This window comes from Rhinolophus sinicus, chromosome 18 (assembly GCF_057876585.1).
Source record: "Rhinolophus sinicus isolate RSI-liver-muscle chromosome 18, RSI-T2T, whole genome shotgun sequence".
Taxonomy (NCBI): Eukaryota; Metazoa; Chordata; class Mammalia; order Chiroptera; family Rhinolophidae; genus Rhinolophus; species Rhinolophus sinicus.
The window spans coordinates 21823606-21848213 of NC_142518.1; the positions used below are offsets into that span (position 1 = coordinate 21823606).

Genomic DNA, 24608 nt, shown 5'->3' on the forward strand with positions numbered 1-24608 from the left:
TCCCTGCTGTCAGCCCTTGCACATTCTGAATTCCATTGCAGGATGAAGTATAAAGAGACTTTGATAGATGAGAAACACAGAGCCAGAGCTATAGCTGCAGCCAGCCCTGATACTAGTGCCATGGCCAAGCCATGAGCCAGGGCCAAGTCTGGCAGCACCTCCCACATCCAGTGACGTCTCAGGGAGAGTCTTCACTTTTGTTTGAAAAGACATCCCAACATAATAACTAGTTGGGCACCAGGGTGGAGCTGAAGGGAACACCTTCTATGTCCTTTTTTTGTTCTTGCTCTGCTTGAGGAACTGGGAAATTTATCTGCTTTTCTTTTGTATCACACGTTTATGGCTGTTTTTCAGTATAACTATGAAAGTTTTGGGATTTTGTACAACAAATTGAAAATCCTTGCCTCTCTTTCCATGGTCCACAGCAAGGTAACATGTCATGTGGGTAGGGAATTTCTTGCAAATGTAAATGAACCTAGAGTAAAATTGTTGGGATCAAAGAATTTTCAAAGGTCTTGACTGAGTGGCATCACCAGCAAGACGGTAGACAAGGAATTCCCAGCCCAGTTTTCCCATAGAAACACAGATTTAACAATGATATTAGTAGCAAAATACTTTTATGAGAGATCAATAATCTAATCCAGAAGTTGCAATACCACTGGCGAGCATGAAACCAAGATCAGCTGAAAGGGGTAGAAGAGCAACTTGACTTTACAGGCATCAGCCCAGCTCAGCACCAGAACAGACGGTGACTCCTCCAGGTGTGGGGCGACAGAGAGTTGGGTGTATGTTCCATGTGTCCCAAAATCGGTTAGAAAAAATAAATTTATTCAGTAGAGTTGCAGGATACAAAATAAACATGCAAAAATCAGTTGTGTTTCTACATGCTATTCAACCAACTTTTTGAAAAAGAAAGTAAGAAAACAATTCCATTGAAAATAGTGTCAAAACAGAAAAATACACTTAGGAATAAACATAGCTAAGGAGGTGAAATACCTATACACTGAAAACAATGAGACACTGATGGAAGAAATTAAAGATGACTCAAATGAAAAGACATCACATATTCATGGACCGAAGGAATTAATATTGCTAAAATATCCATACTACCAAAAGCAGTCTGCATGTCCAATGCAATCCGTATAATAATTGCAATGGACTTTTTCACAGAAATAAAAAAAAAAAGTAAAATTCATATGAAACCACACAACGCCTCGAATGGCCAAAGTAATTTGGAGAGAGAGGAACAAAGATATAGGTATCACACTTACTGATTCTCAACTACATTACAGAGCTATATTAATCAAAACAGTGCTATAATAGCATACAAACAGACACGTAGAGCATTTTTTCATATATCTGTTGACCGTTTGTATGTCTTCTTGAGAGAAGTTTCTGTTCAGGTATTCTGACCATTTTTTAATTGGAAGTGGCTTAGGAAGAAGGTCAGCTGAGAAGGAGGTAAGTCTTTGATCCTCAACACATATTTTAAGAGCTTTCTATTCCATCTACTGAGGAATTCTACCTCACACCGACACTGAAGAACATACTCTAATGGGGGACACAGTACTTAATTCTCCTTGCTAAGCAGCATTTTGCCTGATAGTGTTTTCTTTTCCCTAGAGCACTGATGTTCTCTCACATCACCTGGATTAAAAATTAAATCTCAGAGTAGTGCATTGAAACTCCAGGGGACAACTTAATCATAGTACCGTGGGACCAGCAACTTTTAAAGTCTCAACAGGCATTTTGCATGCACGAAACTCGATCTCCCGGTGCCCAAGATACAGCTTATGAAACCCATGCCGCAGATGAAAAGACTGAGGTTCACAGAGTTTGGTAATGTGCCTAATTTCACATGGCTGTTAAGTGACAGGGTTGGAACCAGACCCCTGGCCTGAATTTGACTGAAGCTTACACTTGTCCTCTGTTGCCAGCCTAAAGACAACTCTGTGTTCCTTAATTCACCATTCCTCTCACTTCTCCAAATTTGTATCAGGTGATAAAAAGGATTCTGTACCCCAAACGCTCCAATGAAATACATAACCAGAGTAATAACTGTATCAAAATAATTGAGATATCGGAATCAAGGAGAGAAAGAGAGTTAATTGGTGGTAATGTGATCATGTACATATCTAAAGTCAGCAAACCTCAAAAGTTGAGGGGCTCAGAAAATCATTCCGAACAGCACCTTCCAGATAGATAGTTAAACCTATTCAACGAGGTGTACAAAGAAGCTAAGTCTAGGTGGGTGGGGGGAGGAAGAAGGAATAGATCAATGTAGTTTTTCTTTTTTCATTGACAGCAAATTCATCCTGAAATCTCTGCCTATTGTTAGAGTGTCCCTATCTCACATCATTGCTGGGACAGGGACCAATTCACGGACCACACTGCAATAGGGAAGCAGTCGAGAGTTTGCAGAAATGGAGCCCTTCCAAGGAGGGTTTTAAACAAGAAACGCAGGCCATGATGAAGAGCGACTTACGTGGGGACTGGAGTGAGCAGCATGCCAGGCACCGTTGTCAGCCTGAAAACCCCGTCACTTATCCTGCAGGGTTCTCAAGGACTTGGGTCTCGTTCCCTAGGAGAATGACCCTAGGTCAGTACAGGGAGGGGCCCCAGTCTCTCACACTGATGGAGGTGAGGACCCCGAATGAGGAATGAGGGACGCACCCACGCAGAACAAAAGTCTGGTCCTCAAAAGCAGGGAGGATGAAATAGAGTCCTGTACTGTTTTTCACCCTGGGACACCCAGAAGAGCTTCCACCTGAGTGGGCTCCGGGAGGGAGGGCCCATATCTAACAGGGTCGATCCCCACTTGTGCAAAGCGTGGAGACTCGGCCTTAACCAGAGTCACGGTGAGGGCCCTCGGTGCTCACGACAGGATGTCTCCCCAAAAGACGGAGGCTCGCAGGGTCCCGCCCCTCTTGGCAGGCCTGAGAGGCCGAGCAGACAGCAGAGCAGTGCGCCCTGCCTTGCCCACCGGACTCAGGGACGAGGGCTTTGCTGGGGGCCTGGAGGACCCAGGTCGCCAGAGGGAGGAGTGGCAGGCTGTGAAGACACAAAAATGAGGAGCCGCAACCAGGACTAGGGACGCCCCACGCCACAACAACGGAGCCCCACGGAGCCCCGCCCTGGCTGTCTGCCGTCGGACATCCGGGGCAGCCACGCCGACGTGACTCCTGGACTTCCGCTTCGGAGCCGAGGCGCAGCGGGAGCCGGAGGCCGAGCCCGAGCCCGAGCCTGAGCCAGAGCCGACGGCCTTCTTCTGGTGCGCGCGGCGTTGGTTCCACTGACGGAGGATTCGCGGGACTGCTCTGGAGTCACGGTGAGGAACCCGAGTGGGAACTTAGCAGAACACAGGAATCCCACTAGGAAGGTGGGGCCCCATAACCCTCCGCTGCGGTCCGGCGCCCAGACGCCGCAGCCAAGATGTCGGCCTGTATGCGGCCTGGAATGTGTTAGGGTAAGGGCTTCCTCTTGGGGAGTAGCCCCCCTTCTGCACACGCAGGACGTGTCACTCCCAACACGACCCAGGTGAGGGCCCCAGTGGGAACATAAGAAACCACATTCCTCGCCTAACGAAGGTGGGGCCCCCATCCCTCCGCTGCGGGCCGCCGCCCAGACGCCGCGGCCAAGATGTCGGCCTGTATGCGGCCTGGAATGTGTTAGGGAGAAGGGCTTCCTCTTGGGGAGTAGCCCCCCTTCTGCACACGCAGGACGTGTCAGTCCCACATGATCCAGGTGAGGGCCCCAGTGGGAACATAAGAAACCACATTCCTGGCCTAACGAAGGTGGGGCCCCCATCCCTCCGCTGCGGGCCGCAGCCCAGACGCCGCAGCCAAGATGTCGGCCTGGAATGTGTTAGGGAGAAGGGCTTCCTCTTGGGGAGTAGCCCCCCTTTCACAACACGCAGGACGTGTCAGTCCTACATGACCCAGAAGAGGGCCCCAGTGGGAACATAAGCAACCACATTCCTGGCCTAACGAAGGTGGGGCCCCCATCCCTCCGCTGCGGGCCGCCGCCCAGACGCCGCAGCCAAGATGTCGGCCTGGAATGTGTTAGGGAGAAGGGCTTCCTCTTGGGGAGTAGCCCCCCTTCTACAGAGAGCGAACTTTCAGTCTGAACTGCAGTTAAGATGAGGACTGGGAGCTTTTGTGAGCAAACGTCTACACATGAAAGGGGGCCACACAGTGCGGCGCTGCTGAGTTCAGCTCTAGGATTTACCAGGCAAACTAAGGAATAAAAAGCAACTAATTTCTCCTCTGGCGGGGACTCACTGAGGTGAGGGCTAGACGTGACAGCTCCCCAGCTGAGCACAGGAAGCCCCGGGAAGAGTTGGCAGGCTCAGGTGGCCCCTCATTTCTTCTGGAGGTGGTATCAGGGAGGCAAGGGCCTTGCTCTAATGGAGTAAGTCCAGTTAAGCCAAAGGAACCCACTCCCTGATAGGATTCAGGGCTGTGACACTGAGTGAGGATGGGGACCCCTCCTTTTCAGAAAGGAGGGGGCCACGTAAAGCTCCAGTTCTGCTTGCACACCTGTGAGACTGAGGCATGTTGACATGACGAGTTGCACTCACTTCTTCCCAGGACTTGCAGGGAGGTGAGAGACCAGGCAATGGCGGCAGCCTTAGGTCAGCAGCAGCAGCAGAATTTCGTGTTGTGCCGAGTTTCACGCACAGACCCTTGAAGCCTGTGGGGATGTCGCACACGGTATCAGTGGGGCCACAAACTAGTCTCCCTATTGTCAGGGCTGGCCGACCTGAGGGATACATGTCCGACAGGAGTGCCCTTCAGTCCTCACTGAAATGTCACAGAGGTGAGGGTATTGGTCAGAGGGGAGTGGACCCAGGTCAGCAGAGGGAGAAATCTTAGAACCCATTTAGAACCCATCATGAGTCAAATTTAGACCTCGAGTTGGGATCCTATGTGGGACCACCTACCTTGGGACTCCACCTGCTTGTAGTAGCTCCACGCCTGGGGACCACGTTTGCTCAGAGAAGGTCAACTTGACTCTCTCGTTCTTTGACTCAGGGAGGTTGCCTCTTCCTATGAGGAATTCTCTAGCAGGACACACATTGAGGAACCCGAGTGAGGACGCAAGGGATCAACCAAGTCTGAAAAGATATCAGCCCAAGAAATCTCGGGGAAAGGCTGTCAGGTTGAGCATCCCCCTCACTGGTTTTATCAGGACTAAGGGAGGTGGGATCCTGAGTCTGAAGGTGTAGGCTTGAGTCAGCAAAAGGCGAGTGCTGCCAAGCCTTACAAGGAGCAATTGTGAGGAAGTTGACTGACGGCTCTGAACCCAAATGAACTCAAGACAGAAAGGACCACACTGAGCTCTCAGCACTAAGTGTCCCCTGTAGGAAGGTGATTGAGGCCCGCCTTCAGTGCCTTCTCCGGGGTCCAAGGGAGCTTTGAGGTGTCACTGTCAGAGTAGGAGAGGGGCGGATACCCAGACTTTGGCCACATTTCACATGATAATTTTGAATTTGAACTAGAAGGACTCCACATGGCAGAACACATGGGTACCCCTGACAGCACCTGCTGACTTTTGCGTAAACCCAAGGACGAGCTGGTAGGAGGCTGGGGAAGACTCACTCTTAGGGTGTCATGGTTTTTCTATGGCATTCTTAGGGGACAGTCTGACCAGGCCAACAGAGTACTAGTGGGTTCTCCATCAGTTCCCTCAAGGAAATTTTCAGAGGCTGCCTTCACTGCAGCCAAGGTGAAATTGACCTGTTGCACGTCCTCATATCATCTCATTCCCCATCTACCAGGTACGAAGTCACCTGTCCACTGACCCACTGTCCTCTCTGCCTCCCTGACCACAGCCATCATGCCTCGTGGTCAGAAGAGCAAGCTCCGTGCTCGTGAGAAACGCCACCATAACAGAGCTCAGACCCAAGGTCTTCACAGTTCTCAGGCAGCTAAAGCGGAGGAAGAAGAAACCAGTTCACCCTCCTCTCCTGCTTGTGAGGATGGTCCCTCCACCTCCGCTGTGGCTGGCACTGTCCCGGCCCCTCCAAGTGTCCCGGCCACCACCAGTGCTGCTGCAGGTGTTTCCTGCAAAAGTTCTGATGGTGGTGCCATGTGCCGTGTTAAGAAAAGTAAAAATTGCTCCCAGGCCTCCACTTCCGCTGAGAGCACTGTCCAAGATCTTCTAACTGAGAAGACGAATATGTTGGTGCAGTTTCTGCTATTTAAATATAAAATGAATGAGCCCATTAAAAAGGCAGACATGCTGAAGATTGTCCACAAAAGGTACAGGCAACAATTCCCTGAGATCTTCAAGAAAGCCTCTGAGCACATGGTTGTGGCCTTTGGCCTAGAATTGATGGAAGTCAAGCCCAACAGTCAATCCTATACCTTTGTCTGCAAGCAAGATGACACCAATGATGGGAGTCAGAGCACTGGCTGCTGATTTCCTATGAAAGGGATTCAGGTGCCTCTCCTGCTTGTCATCTACTTACATGGCAACCGTGCCTCTGAGGAGGCAGTCGAGGAATCCCTGACTATGTGGAGCATCTATGACGGCACTTCTTCAGGGAGCCCAGGAAACATATGACTCAAGATTTTGTGCATTAAAAGTACCTGGGGTACCGGGAGGTACCCAACACCGATCTTCCACACTGTGAATACCTGTTGCGTCCAAGAGCCCAAACTGAGACCACCAAGATGAAAGTCCTAGAGTTTTTGTGCAATATCAATGATACCGCCCCAAGGGCCATTCTACCCATCAAGAAGAGGTGTTCAGAGATGAGGAAGAGAGAGCCAGGGCTGTTAATTACAAACAAGGCTAGCAAAGCTTCCAAGGCCGGTGCTGGCTTCAGGGCGACATCCAAACCCTCCTGTCACCCTGAGTGAGGTCTGAGGTGGATACTTGACTGTCTAGTTTGACAGGCCTGTTAAGCAGTGTTCCTAATATGCACAAATATCTTGTTGTCTAATCTAGTTTTGTATTTTCGTGCAGTCGTCTTTTCAACAAAAAGTTCATTTAGATTCAAAATGTAAGTTTATAAATGACATGGGTCACACATTCATTTCTCTGTGTCAGCTTTAGGAGTAAGATTTTGGTGTTTTAAAATACACGTGGAAAATCCTTAAATCACATTGTGATCCAAAATAAGATAACATGGCTTTAGGGTAGGAATATCCTTGGAAATGTGAAGAATTCCACACTGAAATAGTAGGAAAAGAAGATTTAAAAATATGTAGAAATAGATAAAGAAAAGTTGGTCAATTCTTGGTTTGCCTTACTCCATTTAGTCTTTCTTTCTGTAAGTTTAAAAGATATACCTGGATCTGCTGTTGTTTTTCCAGGATATTTGAAAATATAAAACAGAATGAATTTACCTCTTTGCTCGTGCCTTTTATTTCACACAATCGTTAATTCAGCATCATCGCTTTGGAAGTCTTCATGCTAGCACTGGGGATGTTTAGTCAAAGAGCATTCAGCACGTGCCCATGCAGTTATAGATTCTAGGAGAAGCTATCATTACAAAAGAGGGGTAGATACCCTACTTCATGAAGAACAAGTCAAAAAACCAGTAAAGGAGGGGTGCCGACAACATGCTGCTGCTTTTTCATTGATAAGCATAATTTTGCACATGTAAGGGGTTTTATTTTTTCTAGGACATTGCATATTTTCTGACATCTTTTACATGTAAAAAAAAAAAAATATTCCAGCTGGACGGATGGTAACATGTGATGTCAAGATAATCAGTAATAATTGCCATTCCCTAATGTCTCCATACAAGACTGGCACAGCGACAGATGCTTCCCATACATTACATATATTCGTGCATTCTGACAAGACAGGGTTATCAGACTCACTGTATATTGGAGAGCCTGAGTCTCACAGACTTAGAGATCAGTAATGTGTCAAAATTCATGGGTCTAGTAAATGGCAAGGTGGGAATAAGTCAGCTGCTATAAGCCACGATAACTCTGCACTGACCTTCTCCTCACACCCTGAGACACAACCTGTGCCTCTTATTTCAGTTTTCCTCTACAGGTTATCCAACAGGTTACCTTTACAAGTTATCTAACAGACAGCCTTCCATGCAATATAGGGACCATAATAAGGGCCTGCTGTAAGGGGTCTGGGGAGACCAATACCTCAGAATATAGGGGTTCTCAGGGACACCAGTCATATCCCCTCTCAAATACAAAGGGAACCAAGGATATCTGTATGGCTGAGCACACCCTCATTCTTCAGACTTCCTAGGGGCATAGAACCTCGGTCTAAGTGCACAGTTTTCAGGTCAGTAGAGGAAGGAGTATCAGGTTCTCCTAAAAATGGACGGGAGAAACAGGAATGGGATAGACGGAGTGACCCAGCCAGAACAATGGGACCCAATGAAGTCCCGTCCCAGCTGTCAGCCCTATGAGGCTCAGGACAGTCCTGGTTGCTCGGGGTTAACCCTGACTTTCAGTTCAGGACCCTGGAAGGTGAGGATTTTGCCAGAATGCTATTGCCTCAGATCCGCAGAGTGGAGTCCCAGGCGGGAAAGTTGAATAGTCAGAGTGGAGAACCATCGTGGGGACCACTCAATCCACACTTGACAGGGCTACACCTAACCCCACCTCTGCTGTTATCCCTGGGAGGCTCAAGTAGGCGCTGACAAGCTCAATTTCCCCTTGGATTCTCCGTGCTGTGTCTCAAGGGAAAGATCCTCGGTGTACAGGCTGGCTTTTCAGCAGAGAGTGGAAGCCCAGGCATGACCGTGTCACAATAACAATCCTGTATGAGGACTGAGGCAACCAACAGTTCCGTAAGACATATGTCCATCTAATGCCCACTTCTACAGATGTCTCTGGGAGGTCACAGGGCGAGTCTTCCAGCCTCATTTCCTGAAAGGGGCTGGTCTCAGGGACTTAGACTTGCAGTGATGGGTGATACCCCATTCAGCAGAGGAAAGAGACCTGGTTCCTAACAGCAGTCAACATGGTGACACTACATAATGATAAGAGGATCCCTCCCAGAAAGAAGTGGGCCACACACAGCCCCGTCCCTGTAGTCACAACTGAGACCGTGTCACCTAGTCATGGTGACATGAGTCATACTCACTTTCTCCCACAACACCTCAAGGCCGGAAGGAACATCATCAAAGTGGACAGCCACAGGTGAACAGAAGGAAGGATTCCAGATGTGCCAGGAACCAAGGTAAGGATCCTGAATACTGAAAGGCCCACCCACGTCCTAAAAGTGGGTTTCAGCACAGATTCCTTCCACTAGTGCTAGCCGTGGCACACCAGAGGCTGCTAAGGCCAGATGAGGCAAACCTCACCTCCTCCTAGGGTTTCACAGGGAATTGAGGGCCTCAGTATAAAGGTTGTGCCAGGAGTCAGAGTGAGCACAGTAAAGAGTGGGGAGACACACGACCCATATCATCCGTGGCCACACAGAATCCTCCCTACCACTAGCACCAGTAGGACAAAGGTAGAGATGTCAGCCAGAGGCACTCATTTGTTCCCACAGAGGAGTAACAGGGAAGTGAGGGTTTTGGTCTGAGGGCGGCAGTCCCACGTCAACGGAAGGAGGGATGTTAGGCCTGCCCGGAAGTCAAATTTAGGAGTTGACTTCGGTCCTGGAGCAGGGGACCATGCAATATATGGTATTGGGAAAATTGAATATCTACATTCAAAAGAGTTGAATTGCAGGTTTATCTAACATCCTACTCAAAAATTAGTGAAACATGGGTTAAACACATAAAAATGAAACCCGAAACCATAAAATTCTAAGAAAATAAATACAGGACGAAAAACTAGTTCACCTTGCTTCGGAATTTTTTTTTTCATATGACAACACAAACAATACAGAAGTGCAAAAGAGAAAAAGAAAGACTATAAACTAAATAACTCTGTACAGCAATAGAAACAATTAACAAAATGACACAGCAATCTATGCAATCGGAGGAAAGAGCTGCGAACCATAGAGCTGATAAGGGTTAATATCAAATTATGTAAGGAGCCCATATATTTCATTAGCCAATTAATCCTTTAAAAACTCACTGCACACTAAAACGTGAGCAAATACTCTGAATATTTTTCTCAAGATGACATACAAATGGAAAAGAGGTATATGAAAACGTGACCGGCACCACGAGTCATCAAGGATATGGAAATCAAGACCACAATCAGATATCACCTCATACCTGTTAGGAGAGCTACCATCATAAAGACAAGCTATAACAAGTGTTAGTGAGGTTGTTGACAGAAAGAAACGTTCTACACTGTTGGAGGGAAAGTAAATTGGTACACCCATCAACGAAAACAGTTGGGAAAGTCTTCCGAACATTATTAAACTGGAACTACCACATGATTCAACAATCCCACTTCGGTTTGAGTCCCTCTGGCTGAAATCTCTGCCTTTGTCCTACTGACGCTAGCGGTGGGGAAGATGCTGTGTGGCCACGGATCATTATCTCAAAAAGATAGCTGCACACATCTACGTTCATTGCACCATTATTCACAATAGCCAATTATGTAAAAAACAAAAAAAAACACACATCCATCAAATTGATTCTAGAACAGGTGGTATATACATACAATGGAATATTCTTTACCCTTGAAAATAAAAGATCCTGTTATATGGGACTACATGGATGAACCTGGGGGACATTATTGTTAGTGAGTAAGCCAGTCACACAATGAAAAATACTGCACGATTCCACTCATATGAGGTATCGAGAATAGTCAGACATATAGAAACAGAGTAGAATGGTGGTGGCCAGGGCCTGGGGTGGGGAGGAACAAGGAGTTGCTCTTCAACTGGTGTAGTTTCAGTTACACAAGATGAATAAGTTCAAACGATGTGATGTAAAACACGGAGCCCATATTTAACAATACTGTAGTGTGCCCTTGAAAATCTGTTAGGAGAGTGGTTCTCTTGTTAAGAGTCCTTATCACAACAACAAGAACAGAGTTAACTGTCTTGCTCTCTCCCCAAGTAGAGAGTAATCTGATTAAGTGCAACTATTTGGAAAAGATAACTCTTATCATCTTAGTGGGACTATAAAATGCAGCAGCCACCATGAGAAGCAATATGGAGGATCCTGAAAAAATTAAAAATAGGACAAGCATACAATTCACCTATCCCACTTCTCCATGCCCGTCCAAGGAACAGAAATCAGGATCTTCTAGAGATACCTGAATTACCATGTTCAGTGCACCATTATTCACAACAGCCAGGAAATGGAAGCAAAGTCACTGTCCACTGATGGATAAACAAATAAAGAAAATACGGTATTGCATGCATGGAGTATTGTTCAGCCTCAGAAAGAAGCAAATCTTGCCATTTGCAACAGCACAGGGGAACCTAGAAGACATTATGGTAAGTAGAAATAAACCACACACAGAAAAATAAATATGTGATACCACTCATATGACGAATCTAAAATAGTCAAACTGATAGAAGCAGAATAGCATGGTGGTAGCCAGGAGTTGGGAGGAGCTGTAATGGGGAGGTAGGGGTCATAGGATACAAAGTTTCAGTTGCATAAGGCGAATAAGTCCTAGAAGGTTACTGTGTACCACAGAACCTATAGTGAATAATGAGATATGGGATACTTAAATTTTTGCAGTGATATTTATGGGTTTTGCACCCATGAAATAATAAATAAATGAAGGAAGGGGAAAATTAATAAATAGATACATAAATAAATAAATAGAGACTAGAAACTTTTGAAGGAAAGAGATATGTTTATGGCACAGAGTGTCCTGATGGCCCAAGGGTGCATACTTGTGTCCAAACACACCAAGTTGTATCTGTTAAATGGGCAGCTTTGTGTGTGTCAGTCATACATCAATGAAAGTGTTTTGTTTTGTTTTTTTAACAAAAAGGGGAAGGGATTTTGTATCATTTGGAGTTGTAGTCTCAGCATAGTGCCTAGGATACAACAGGCACTTTATAAATATTTAATTAATACAAGCTAAAAAACAGAAAGACTATATATATAAGGAAATATTGACCAATTATTGGTTTGCCTCGTTCCTTCCAGTGTTTCTTCCAGTAAAATTCGAAGATATACCTGGATTTGCTCAGACTAAAGGAACGTAAGAAAAATGAAATCCTAATGAATTTCACCTCATGCTCAGGGGATTGTTTATTTCCCAACCCTTAATTTAAACTAGGCACTCTAGAAGGATTCATGCTAGCACTGGGGGTGGTTTCAAAGAAACACCAAAATCTCAACAACAACAAAACAGTGAAAACATCAAAGGAGTACATAGGCCCTGCCCATTGAATTTCAGACTCTAGCAGCTGGTGTCATGTGAAACAATTGTTGCGATATTCTCTAGGACATAAGGAACAAGTACAAAGGAAGGGTGAAGAGGGGAGTTTGAATTGAAACAATTAAGGGGAAATATCATGACGCAAGGTAGTTTGCGGTCTGAGAAAACTGCAAATGCTTCAGTGGGAGGTGATTTTAAGGGAGCTTGCGGGGTAGGCTAGATGACACTCCGAGAGTGGTGAGCAGGGGCCAGCACCACACTCAGACAGAGGGCCTCAGAGATGAAAGACAGCCTGCAATGAAACAATGTCCGGAACGCTCACTTTGCGATTGTGTGTAAAACACAGGAAATCTCCACCTAGGGTAGGGAAGGAAGGTGTCCTGTGCTCTCGCCCCAGTGCAGGTGAACACAGAACACGGACAAGATGTTGTATGCTCATCATCACCTGGGAGTTTCTGAGCAATAAGGGTTTTAAGGGAGTGGGATCCCTTGGAGTGGGATGCCCAGAATGCACTGGACTGGCACAGTATACCCTGGGTTGGGGAGTCAGAGACGGCTCCATTACAAAAGGCAGTCATTTGGCTTATGGTGTGTGTAATTGGGAGAAGTGTAGGCAGGGCCTGGATTTTCACTGGTGGTAAAGTGAACAAAGATAATGGTCCTTAGATGGGAGGGCCGCCAGGACGGAAGATATTAGTGATGAAACTTCCAAGAAGTTGGAGATCTGGTTTGGGAAGATCTCAACCTGAGCGCCCTGTCACTTATCCTGCAGGGTTCTCAAAGACTTGGGTCTCGTTCCCTAGGAGAATGACCCTAGGTCAGTACAGGGAGGGGCCCCAGTCTCTCACACTGATGGAGGTGAGGACCCCGAATGAGGAATGAGGGACGCACCCACGCAGAACAAAAGTCTGGTCCTCAAAAGCAGGGAGGATGAAATAGAGTCCTGTACTGTTTTTCACCCTGGGACACCCAGAAGAGCTTCCACCTGAGTGGGCTCCGGGAGGGAGGGCCCATATCTAACAGGGTCGATCCCCACTTGTGCAAAGCGTGGAGACTCGGCCTTAACCAGAGTCACGGTGAGGGCCCTCGGTGCTCACGACAGGATGTCTCCCCAAAAGACGGAGGCTCGCAGGGTCCCGCCCCTCTTGGCAGGCCTGAGAGGCCGAGCAGACAGCAGAGCAGTGCGCCCTGCCTTGCCCACCGGACTCAGGGACGAGGGCTTTGCTGGGGGCCTGGAGGACCCAGGTCGCCAGAGGGAGGAGTGGCAGGCTGTGAAGACACAAAAATGAGGAGCCGCAACCAGGACTAGGGACGCCCCACGCCACAACAACGGAGCCCCACGGAGCCCCGCCCTGGCTGTCTGCCGTCGGACATCCGGGGCAGCCACGCCGACGTGACTCCTGGACTTCCGCTTCGGAGCCGAGGCGCAGCGGGAGCCGGAGGCCGAGCCCGAGCCCGAGCCTGAGCCAGAGCCGACGGCCTTCTTCTGGTGCGCGCGGCGTTGGTTCCACTGACGGAGGATTCGCGGGACTGCTCTGGAGTCACGGTGAGGAACCCGAGTGGGAACTTAGCAGAACACAGGAATCCCACTAGGAAGGTGGGGGCCCCATAACCCTCCGCTGCGGTCCGGCGCCCAGACGCCGCAGCCAAGATGTCGGCCTGTATGCGGCCTGGAATGTGTTAGGGTAAGGGCTTCCTCTTGGGGAGTAGCCCCCCTTCTGCACACGCAGGACGTGTCAGTCCCACATGATCCAGGTGAGGGCCCCAGTGGGAACATAAGCAACCACATTCCTGGCCTAACGAAGGTGGGGCCCCCATCCCTCCGCTGCGGTCCGCCGCCCAGACGCCGCAGCCAAGATGTCGGCCTGTATTCGGCCTGGAATGTGTTAGGGAGAAGGGCTTCCTTTCGGGAGTAGCAACCCTTCTACACACGCAGGACGTGTCAGTCCCACATGATCCAGGTGAGGGCCCCAGTGGGAACATAAGAAACCACATTCCTGGCCTAACGAAGGTGGGGCCCCCATCCCTCCCCTGCGGTCCGGCGCCCAGACGCCGCAGCCAAGATGTCGGCCTGTATGCGGCCTGGAATGTGTTAGGGAGAAGGGCTTCCTCTTGGGGAGTAGTTCCCCTTCTACAGAGAGAGGACGTGTCAGTCTGTCCAGTACCCATGACATGACCCAGGTGAGGGCCCCAGTGGGAACATAAGCAACCACATTCCTGGCCTAACGAAGGTGGGGCCCCCATCCCTCCGCTGCGGTCCGGCGCCCAGACGCCGCAGCCAAGATGTCGGCCTGTATGCGGCCTGGAATGTGTTAGGGAGAAGGGCTTCCTCTTGGGGAGTAGTTCCCCTTCTACAGAGAGAGGACGTGTCAGTCCCACATGACCCAGAAGAGGGCCCCAGTGGGAACATAAGCAACCACATTCCTGGCCTAACGAAGGTGGGGCCCCCATCCCTCCGCTGCGGGCCGCCGCCCAGACGCCGCAGCCAAGATGTCGGCCTGGAATGTGTTAGGGAGAAGGGCTTCCTCTTGGGGAGTAGCCCCCCTTCTACAGAGAGCGAACTTTCAGTCTGAACTGCAGTTAAGATGAGGACTGGGAGCTTTTGTGAGCAAACGTCTACACATGAAAGGGGGCCACACAGTGCGGCGCTGCTGAGTTCAGCTCTAGGATTTACCAGGCAAACTAAGGAATAAAAAGCAACTAATTTCTCCTCTGGCGGGGACTCACTGAGGTGAGGGCTAGACGTGACAGCTCCCCAGCTGAGCACAGGAAGCCCCGGGAAGAGTTGGCAGGCTCAGGTGGCCCCTCATTTCTTCTGGAGGTGGTATCAGGGAGGCAAGGGCCTTGCTCTAATGGAGTAAGTCCAGTTAAGCCAAAGGAACCCACTCCCTGATAGGATTCAGGGCTGTGACACTGAGTGAGGATGGGGACCCCTCCTTTTCAGAAAGGAGGGGGCCACGTAAAGCTCCAGTTCTGCTTGCACACCTGTGAGACTGAGGCATGTTGACATGACGAGTTGCACTCACTTCTTCCCAGGACTTGCAGGGAGGTGAGAGACCAGGCAATGGCGGCAGCCTTAGGTCAGCAGCAGCAGCAGAATTTCGTGTTGTGCCGAGTTTCACGCACAGACCCTTGAAGCCTGTGGGGATGTCGCACACGGTATCAGTGGGGCCACAAACTAGTCTCCCTATTGTCAGGGCTGGCCGACCTGAGGGATACATGTCCGACAGGAGTGCCCTTCAGTCCTCACTGAAATGTCACAGAGGTGAGGGTATTGGTCAGAGGGGAGTGGACCCAGGTCAGCAGAGGGAGAAATCTTAGAACCCATTTAGAACCCATCATGAGTCAAATTTAGACCTCGAGTTGGGATCCTATGTGGGACCACCTACCTTGGGACTCCACCTGCTTGTAGTAGCTCCACGCCTGGGGACCACGTTTGCTCAGAGAAGGTCAACTTGACTCTCTCGTTCTTTGACTCAGGGAGGTTGCCTCTTCCTATGAGGAATTCTCTAGCAGGACACACATTGAGGAACCCGAGTGAGGACGCAAGGGATCAACCAAGTCTGAAAAGATATCAGCCCAAGAAATCTCGGGGAAAGGCTGTCAGGTTGAGCATCCCCCTCACTGGTTTTATCAGGACTAAGGGAGGTGGGATCCTGAGTCTGAAGGTGTAGGCTTGAGTCAGCAAAAGGCGAGTGCTGCCAAGCCTTACAAGGAGCAATTGTGAGGAAGTTGACTGACGGCTCTGAACCCAAATGAACTCAAGACAGAAAGGACCACACTGAGCTCTCAGCACTAAGTGTCCCCTGTAGGAAGGTGATTGAGGCCCGCCTTCAGTGCCTTCTCCGGGGTCCAAGGGAGCTTTGAGGTGTCACTGTCAGAGTAGGAGAGGGGCGGATACCCAGACTTTGGCCACATTTCACATGATAATTTTGAATTTGAACTAGAAGGACTCCACATGGCAGAACACATGGGTACCCCTGACAGCACCTGCTGACTTTTGCGTAAACCCAAGGACGAGCTGGTAGGAGGCTGGGGAAGACTCACTCTTAGGGTGTCATGGTTTTTCTATGGCATTCTTAGGGGACAGTCTGACCAGGCCAACAGAGTACTAGTGGGTTCTCCATCAGTTCCCTCAAGGAAATTTTCAGAGGCTGCCTTCACTGCAGCCAAGGTGAAATTGACCTGTTGCACGTCCTCATATCATCTCATTCCCCATCTACCAGGTACGAAGTCACCTGTCCACTGACCCACTGTCCTCTCTGCCTCCCTGACCACAGCCATCATGCCTCGTGGTCAGAAGAGCAAGCTCCGTGCTCGTGAGAAACGCCACCATAACAGAGCTCAGACCCAAGGTCTTCACAGTTCTCAGGCAGCTAAAGCGGAGGAAGAAGAAACCAGTTCACCCTCCTCTCCTGCTTGTGAGGATGGTCCCTCCACCTCCGCTGTGGCTGGCACTGTCCCGGCCCCTCCAAGTGTCCCGGCCACCACCAGTGCTGCTGCAGGTGTTTCCTGCAAAAGTTCTGATGGTGGTGCCATGTGCCGTGTTAAGAAAAGTAAAAATTGCTCCCAGGCCTCCACTTCCGCTGAGAGCACTGTCCAAGATCTTCTAACTGAGAAGACGAATATGTTGGTGCAGTTTCTGCTATTTAAATATAAAATGAATGAGCCCATTAAAAAGGCAGACATGCTGAAGATTGTCCACAAAAGGTACAGGCAACAATTCCCTGAGATCTTCAAGAAAGCCTCTGAGCACATGGTTGTGGCCTTTGGCCTAGAATTGATGGAAGTCAAGCCCAACAGTCAATCCTATACCTTTGTCTGCAAGCAAGATGACACCAATGATGGGAGTCAGAGCACTGGCTGCTGATTTCCTATGAAAGGGATTCAGGTGCCTCTCCTGCTTGTCATCTACTTACATGGCAACCGTGCCTCTGAGGAGGCAGTCGAGGAATCCCTGACTATGTGGAGCATCTATGACGGCACTTCTTCAGGGAGCCCAGGAAACATATGACTCAAGATTTTGTGCATTAAAAGTACCTGGGGTACCGGGAGGTACCCAACACCGATCTTCCACACTGTGAATACCTGTTGCGTCCAAGAGCCCAAACTGAGACCACCAAGATGAAAGTCCTAGAGTTTTTGTGCAATATCAATGATACCGCCCCAAGGGCCATTCTACCCATCAAGAAGAGGTGTTCAGAGATGAGGAAGAGAGAGCCAGGGCTGTTAATTACAAACAAGGCTAGCAAAGCTTCCAAGGCCGGTGCTGGCTTCAGGGCGACATCCAAACCCTCCTGTCACCCTGAGTGAGGTCTGAGGTGGATACTTGACTGTCTAGTTTGACAGGCCTGTTAAGCAGTGTTCCTAATATGCACAAATATCTTGTTGTCTAATCTAGTTTTGTATTTTCGTGCAGTCGTCTTTTCAACAAAAAGTTCATTTAGATTCAAAATGTAAGTTTATAAATGACATGGGTCACACATTCATTTCTCTGTGTCAGCTTTAGGAGTAAGATTTTGGTGTTTTAAAATACACGTGGAAAATCCTTAAATCACATTGTGATCCAAAATAAGATAACATGGCTTTAGGGTAGGAATATCCTTGGAAATGTGAAGAATTCCACACTGAAATAGTAGGAAAAGAAGATTTAAAAATATGTAGAAATAGATAAAGAAAAGTTGGTCAATTCTTGGTTTGCCTTACTCCATTTAGTCTTTCTTTCTGTAAGTTTAAAAGATATACCTGGATCTGCTGTTGTTTTTCCAGGATATTTGAAAATATAAAACAGAATGAATTTACCTCTTTGCTCGTGCCTTTTATTTCACACAATCGTTAATTCAGCATCATCGCTTTGGAAGTCTTCATGCTAGCACTGGGGATGTTTAGTCAAAGAGCATTCAGCACGTGCCCATGCAGTTATAGATTCTAGGAGAAGCTATCATTACAAAAGAGGGGTAGATACCCTACTTCATGAAGAACAAGTCAAAAAACCAGTAAAGGAGGGGTGCCGACAACATGCTGCTGCTTTTTCATTGATAAGCATAATTTTGCACATGTAAGGGGTTTTATTTTTTCTAGGACATTGCATATTTTCTGACATCTTTTACATGTAAAAAAAAAAAAATATTCCAGCTGGACGGATGGTAACATGTGATGTCAAGATAATCAGTAATAATTGCCATTCCCTAATGTCTCCATACAAGACTGGCACAGCGACAGATGCTTCCCATACATTACATATATTCGTGCATTCTGACAAGACAGGGTTATCAGACTCACTGTATATTGGAGAGCCTGAGTCTCACAGACTTAGAGATCAGTAATGTGTCAAAATTCATGGGTCTAGTAAATGGCAAGGTGGGAATAAGTCAGCTGCTATAAGCCACGATAACTCTGCACTGACCTTCTCCTCACACCCTGAGACACAACCTGTGCCTCTTATTTCAGTTTTCCTCTACAGGTTATCCAACAGGTTACCTTTACAAGTTATCTAACAGACAGCCTTCCATGCAATATAGGGACCATAATAAGGGCCTGCTGTAAGGGGTCTGGGGAGACCAATACCTCAGAATATAGGGGTTCTCAGGGACACCAGTCATATCCCCTCTCAAATACAAAGGGAACCAAGGATATCTGTATGGCTGAGCACACCCTCATTCTTCAGACTTCCTAGGGGCATAGAACCTCGGTCTAAGTGCACAGTTTTCAGGTCAGTAGAGGAAGGAGTATCAGGTTCTCCTAAAAATGGACGGGAGAAACAGGAATGGGATAGACGGAGTGACCCAGCCAGAACAATGGGACCCAATGAAGTCCCGTCCCAGCTGTCAGCCCTATGAGGCTCAGGACAGTCCTGGTTGCTCGGGGTTAACCCTGACTTTCAGTTCAGGACCCTGGAAGGTGAGGATTTTGCCAGAATGCTATTGCCTCAGATCCGCAGAGTGGAGTCCCAGGCGGGAAAGTTGAATAGTCAGAGTGGAGAACCATCGTGGGGACCACTCAATCCACACTTGACAGGGCTACACCTAACCCCACCTCTGCTGTTATCCCTGGGAGGCTCAAGTAGGCGCTGACAAGCTCAATTTCCCCTTGGATTCTCCGTGCTGTGTCTCAAGGGAAAGATCCTCGGTGTACAGGCTGGCTTTTCAGCAGAGAGTGGAAGCCCAGGCATGACCGTGTCACAATAACAATCCTGTATGAGGACTGAGGCAACCAACAGTTCCGTAAGACATATGTCCATCTAATGCCCACTTCTACAGATGTCTCTGGGAGGTCACAGGGCGAGTCTTCCAGCCTCATTTCCTGAAAGGGGCTGGTCTCAGGGACTTAGACTTGCAGTGATGGGTGATACCCCATTCAGCAGAGGAAAGAGACCTGGTTCCTAACAGCAGTCAACATGGTGACACTACATAATGATAAGAGGATCCCTCCCAGAAAGAAGTGGGCCACACACAGCCCCGTCCCTGTAGTCACAACTGAGACCGTGTCACCTAGTCATGGTGACATGAGTCATACTCACTTTCTCCCACAACACCTCAAGGCCGGAAGGAACATCATCAAAGTGGACAGCCACAGGTGAACAGAAGGAAGGATTCCAGATGTGCCAGGAACCAAGGTAAGGATCCTGAATACTGAAAGGCCCACCCACGTCCTAAAAGTGGGTTTCAGCACAGATTCCTTCCACTAGTGCTAGCCGTGGCACACCAGAGGCTGCTAAGGCCAGATGAGGCAAACCTCACCTCCTCCTAGGGTTTCACAGGGAATTGAGGGCCTCAGTATAAAGGTTGTGCCAGGAGTCAGAGTGAGCACAGTAAAGAGTGGGGAGACACACGACCCATATCATCCGTGGCCACACAGAATCCTCCCTACCACTAGCACCAGTAGGACAAAGGTAGAGATGTCAGCCAGAGGCACTCATTTGTTCCCACAGAGGAGTAACAGGGAAGTGAGGGTTTTGGTCTGAGGGCGGCAGTCCCACGTCAACGGAAGGAGGGATGTTAGGCCTGCCCGGAAGTCAAATTTAGGAGTTGACTTCGGTCCTGGAGCAGGGGACCATGCAATATATGGTATTGGGAAAATTGAATATCTACATTCAAAAGAGTTGAATTGCAGGTTTATCTAACATCCTACTCAAAAATTAGTGAAACATGGGTTAAACACATAAAAATGAAACCCGAAACCATAAAATTCTAAGAAAATAAATACAGGACGAAAAACTAGTTCACCTTGCTTCGGAATTTTTTTTTTCATATGACAACACAAACAATACAGAAGTGCAAAAGAGAAAAAGAAAGACTATAAACTAAATAACTCTGTACAGCAATAGAAACAATTAACAAAATGACACAGCAATCTATGCAATCGGAGGAAAGAGCTGCGAACCATAGAGCTGATAAGGGTTAATATCAAATTATGTAAGGAGCCCATATATTTCATTAGCCAATTAATCCTTTAAAAACTCACTGCACACTAAAACGTGAGCAAATACTCTGAATATTTTTCTCAAGATGACATACAAATGGAAAAGAGGTATATGAAAACGTGACCGGCACCACGAGTCATCAAGGATATGGAAATCAAGACCACAATCAGATATCACCTCATACCTGTTAGGAGAGCTACCATCATAAAGACAAGCTATAACAAGTGTTAGTGAGGTTGTTGACAGAAAGAAACGTTCTACACTGTTGGAGGGAAAGTAAATTGGTACACCCATCAACGAAAACAGTTGGGAAAGTCTTCCGAACATTATTAAACTGGAACTACCACATGATTCAACAATCCCACTTCGGTTTGAGTCCCTCTGGCTGAAATCTCTGCCTTTGTCCTACTGACGCTAGCGGTGGGGAAGATGCTGTGTGGCCACGGATCATTATCTCAAAAAGATAGCTGCACACATCTACGTTCATTGCACCATTATTCACAATAGCCAATTATGTAAAAAACAAAAAAAAACACACATCCATCAAATTGATTCTAGAACAGGTGGTATATACATACAATGGAATATTCTTTACCCTTGAAAATAAAAGATCCTGTTATATGGGACTACATGGATGAACCTGGGGGACATTATTGTTAGTGAGTAAGCCAGTCACACAATGAAAAATACTGCACGATTCCACTCATATGAGGTATCGAGAATAGTCAGACATATAGAAACAGAGTAGAATGGTGGTGGCCAGGGCCTGGGGTGGGGAGGAACAAGGAGTTGCTCTTCAACTGGTGTAGTTTCAGTTACACAAGATGAATAAGTTCAAACGATGTGATGTAAAACACGGAGCCCATATTTAACAATACTGTAGTGTGCCCTTGAAAATCTGTTAGGAGAGTGGTTCTCTTGTTAAGAGTCCTTATCACAACAACAAGAACAGAGTTAACTGTCTTGCTCTCTCCCCAAGTAGAGAGTAATCTGATTAAGTGCAACTATTTGGAAAAGATAACTCTTATCATCTTAGTGGGACTATAAAATGCAGCAGCCACCATGAGAAGCAATATGGAGGATCCTGAAAAAATTAAAAATAGGACAAGCATACAATTCACCTATCCCACTTCTCCATGCCCGTCCAAGGAACAGAAATCAGGATCTTCTAGAGATACCTGAATTACCATGTTCAGTGCACCATTATTCACAACAGCCAGGAAATGGAAGCAAAGTCACTGTCCACTGATGGATAAACAAATAAAGAAAATACGGTATTGCATGCATGGAGTATTGTTCAGCCTCAGAAAGAAGCAAATCTTGCCATTTGCAACAGCACAGGGGAACCTAGAAGACATTATGGTAAGTAGAAATAAACCACACACAGAAAAATAAATATGTGATACCACTCATATGACGAATCTAAAATAGTCAAACTGATAGAAGCAGAATAGCATGGTGGTAGCCAGGAGTTGGGAGGAGCTGTAATGGGGAGGTAGGGGTCATAGGATACAAAGTTTCAGTTGCATAAGGCGAATAAGTCCTAGAAGGTTACTGTGTACCACAGAACCTATAGTGAATAATGAGATATGGGATACTTAAATTTTTGCAGTGATATTTATGGGTTTTGCACCCATGAAATAATAAATAAATGAAGGAAGGGGAAAATTAATAAATAGATACATAAATAAATAAATAGAGACTAGAAACTTTTGAAGGAAAGAGATATGTTTATGGCACAGAGTGTCCTGATGGCCCAAGGGTGCATACTTGTGTCCAAACACACCAAGTTGTATCTGTTAAATGGGCAGCTTTGTGTGTGTCAGTCATACATCAATGAAAGTGTTTTGTTTTGTTTTTTTAACAAAAAGGGGAAGGGATTTTGTATCATTTGGAGTTGTAGTCTCAGCATAGTGCCTAGGATACAACAGGCACTTTATAAATATTTAATTAATACAAGCTAAAAAACAGAAAGACTATATATATAAGGAAATATTGACCAATTATTGGTTTGCCTCGTTCCTTCCAGTGTTTCTTCCAGTAAAATTCGAAGATATACCTGGATTTGCTCAGACTAAAGGAACGTAAGAAAAATGAAATCCTAATGAATTTCACCTCATGCTCAGGGGATTGTTTATTTCCCAACCCTTAATTTAAACTAGGCACTCTAGAAGGATTCATGCTAGCACTGGGGGTGGTTTCAAAGAAACACCAAAATCTCAACAACAACAAAACAGTGAAAACATCAAAGGAGTACATAGGCCCTGCCCATTGAATTTCAGACTCTAGCAGCTGGTGTCATGTGAAACAATTGTTGCGATATTCTCTAGGACATAAGGAACAAGTACAAAGGAAGGGTGAAGAGGGGAGTTTGAATTGAAACAATTAAGGGGAAATATCATGACGCAAGGTAGTTTGCGGTCTGAGAAAACTGCAAATGCTTCAGTGGGAGGTGATTTTAAGGGAGCTTGCGGGGTAGGCTAGATGACACTCCGAGAGTGGTGAGCAGGGGCCAGCACCACACTCAGACAGAGGGCCTCAGAGATGAAAGACAGCCTGCAATGAAACAATGTCCGGAACGCTCACTTTGCGATTGTGTGTAAAACACAGGAAATCTCCACCTAGGGTAGGGAAGGAAGGTGTCCTGTGCTCTCGCCCCAGTGCAGGTGAACACAGAACACGGACAAGATGTTGTATGCTCATCATCACCTGGGAGTTTCTGAGCAATAAGGGTTTTAAGGGAGTGGGATCCCTTGGAGTGGGATGCCCAGAATGCACTGGACTGGCACAGTATACCCTGGGTTGGGGAGTCAGAGACGGCTCCATTACAAAAGGCAGTCATTTGGCTTATGGTGTGTGTAATTGGGAGAAGTGTAGGCAGGGCCTGGATTTTCACTGGTGGTAAAGTGAACAAAGATAATGGTCCTTAGATGGGAGGGCCGCCAGGACGGAAGATATTAGTGATGAAACTTCCAAGAAGTTGGAGATCTGGTTTGGGAAGATCTCAACCTGAGCGCCCTGTCACTTATCCTGCAGGGTTCTCAAAGACTTGGGTCTCGTTCCCTAGGAGAATGACCCTAGGTCAGTACAGGGAGGGGCCCCAGTCTCTCACACTGATGGAGGTGAGGACCCCGAATGAGGAATGAGGGACGCACCCACGCAGAACAAAAGTCTGGTCCTCAAAAGCAGGGAGGATGAAATAGAGTCCTGTACTGTTTTTCACCCTGGGACACCCAGAAGAGCTTCCACCTGAGTGGGCTCCGGGAGGGAGGGCCCATATCTAACAGGGTCGATCCCCACTTGTGCAAAGCGTGGAGACTCGGCCTTAACCAGAGTCACGGTGAGGGCCCTCGGTGCTCACGACAGGATGTCTCCCCAAAAGACGGAGGCTCGCAGGGTCCCGCCCCTCTTGGCAGGCCTGAGAGGCCGAGCAGACAGCAGAGCAGTGCGCCCTGCCTTGCCCACCGGACTCAGGGACGAGGGCTTTGCTGGGGGCCTGGAGGACCCAGGTCGCCAGAGGGAGGAGTGGCAGGCTGTGAAGACACAAAAATGAGGAGCCGCAACCAGGACTAGGGACGCCCCACGCCACAACAACGGAGCCCCACGGAGCCCCGCCCTGGCTGTCTGCCGTCGGACATCCGGGGCAGCCACGCCGACGTGACTCCTGGACTTCCGCTTCGGAGCCGAGGCGCAGCGGGAGCCGGAGGCCGAGCCCGAGCCCGAGCCTGAGCCAGAGCCGACGGCCTTCTTCTGGTGCGCGCGGCGTTGGTTCCACTGACGGAGGATTCGCGGGACTGCTCTGGAGTCACGGTGAGGAACCCGAGTGGGAACTTAGCAGAACACAGGAATCCCACTAGGAAGGTGGGGGCCCCATAACCCTCCGCTGCGGTCCGGCGCCCAGACGCCGCAGCCAAGATGTCGGCCTGTATGCGGCCTGGAATGTGTTA

At 47.9% G+C, this 24608-nt stretch overlaps 2 pseudogenes; both read left to right on the top strand.

Moving 5' to 3' along the window:
- Window positions 1–5838: 5838 nt before the first annotated feature.
- LOC148754573 (melanoma-associated antigen B4-like) lies at window positions 5839–6802 on the top strand (annotated as a pseudogene).
- Window positions 6803–16524: 9722 nt separating this feature from the next.
- Window positions 16525–17488, top strand: LOC148754574 (melanoma-associated antigen B4-like; annotated as a pseudogene).
- Window positions 17489–24608: the final 7120 nt, after the last annotated feature.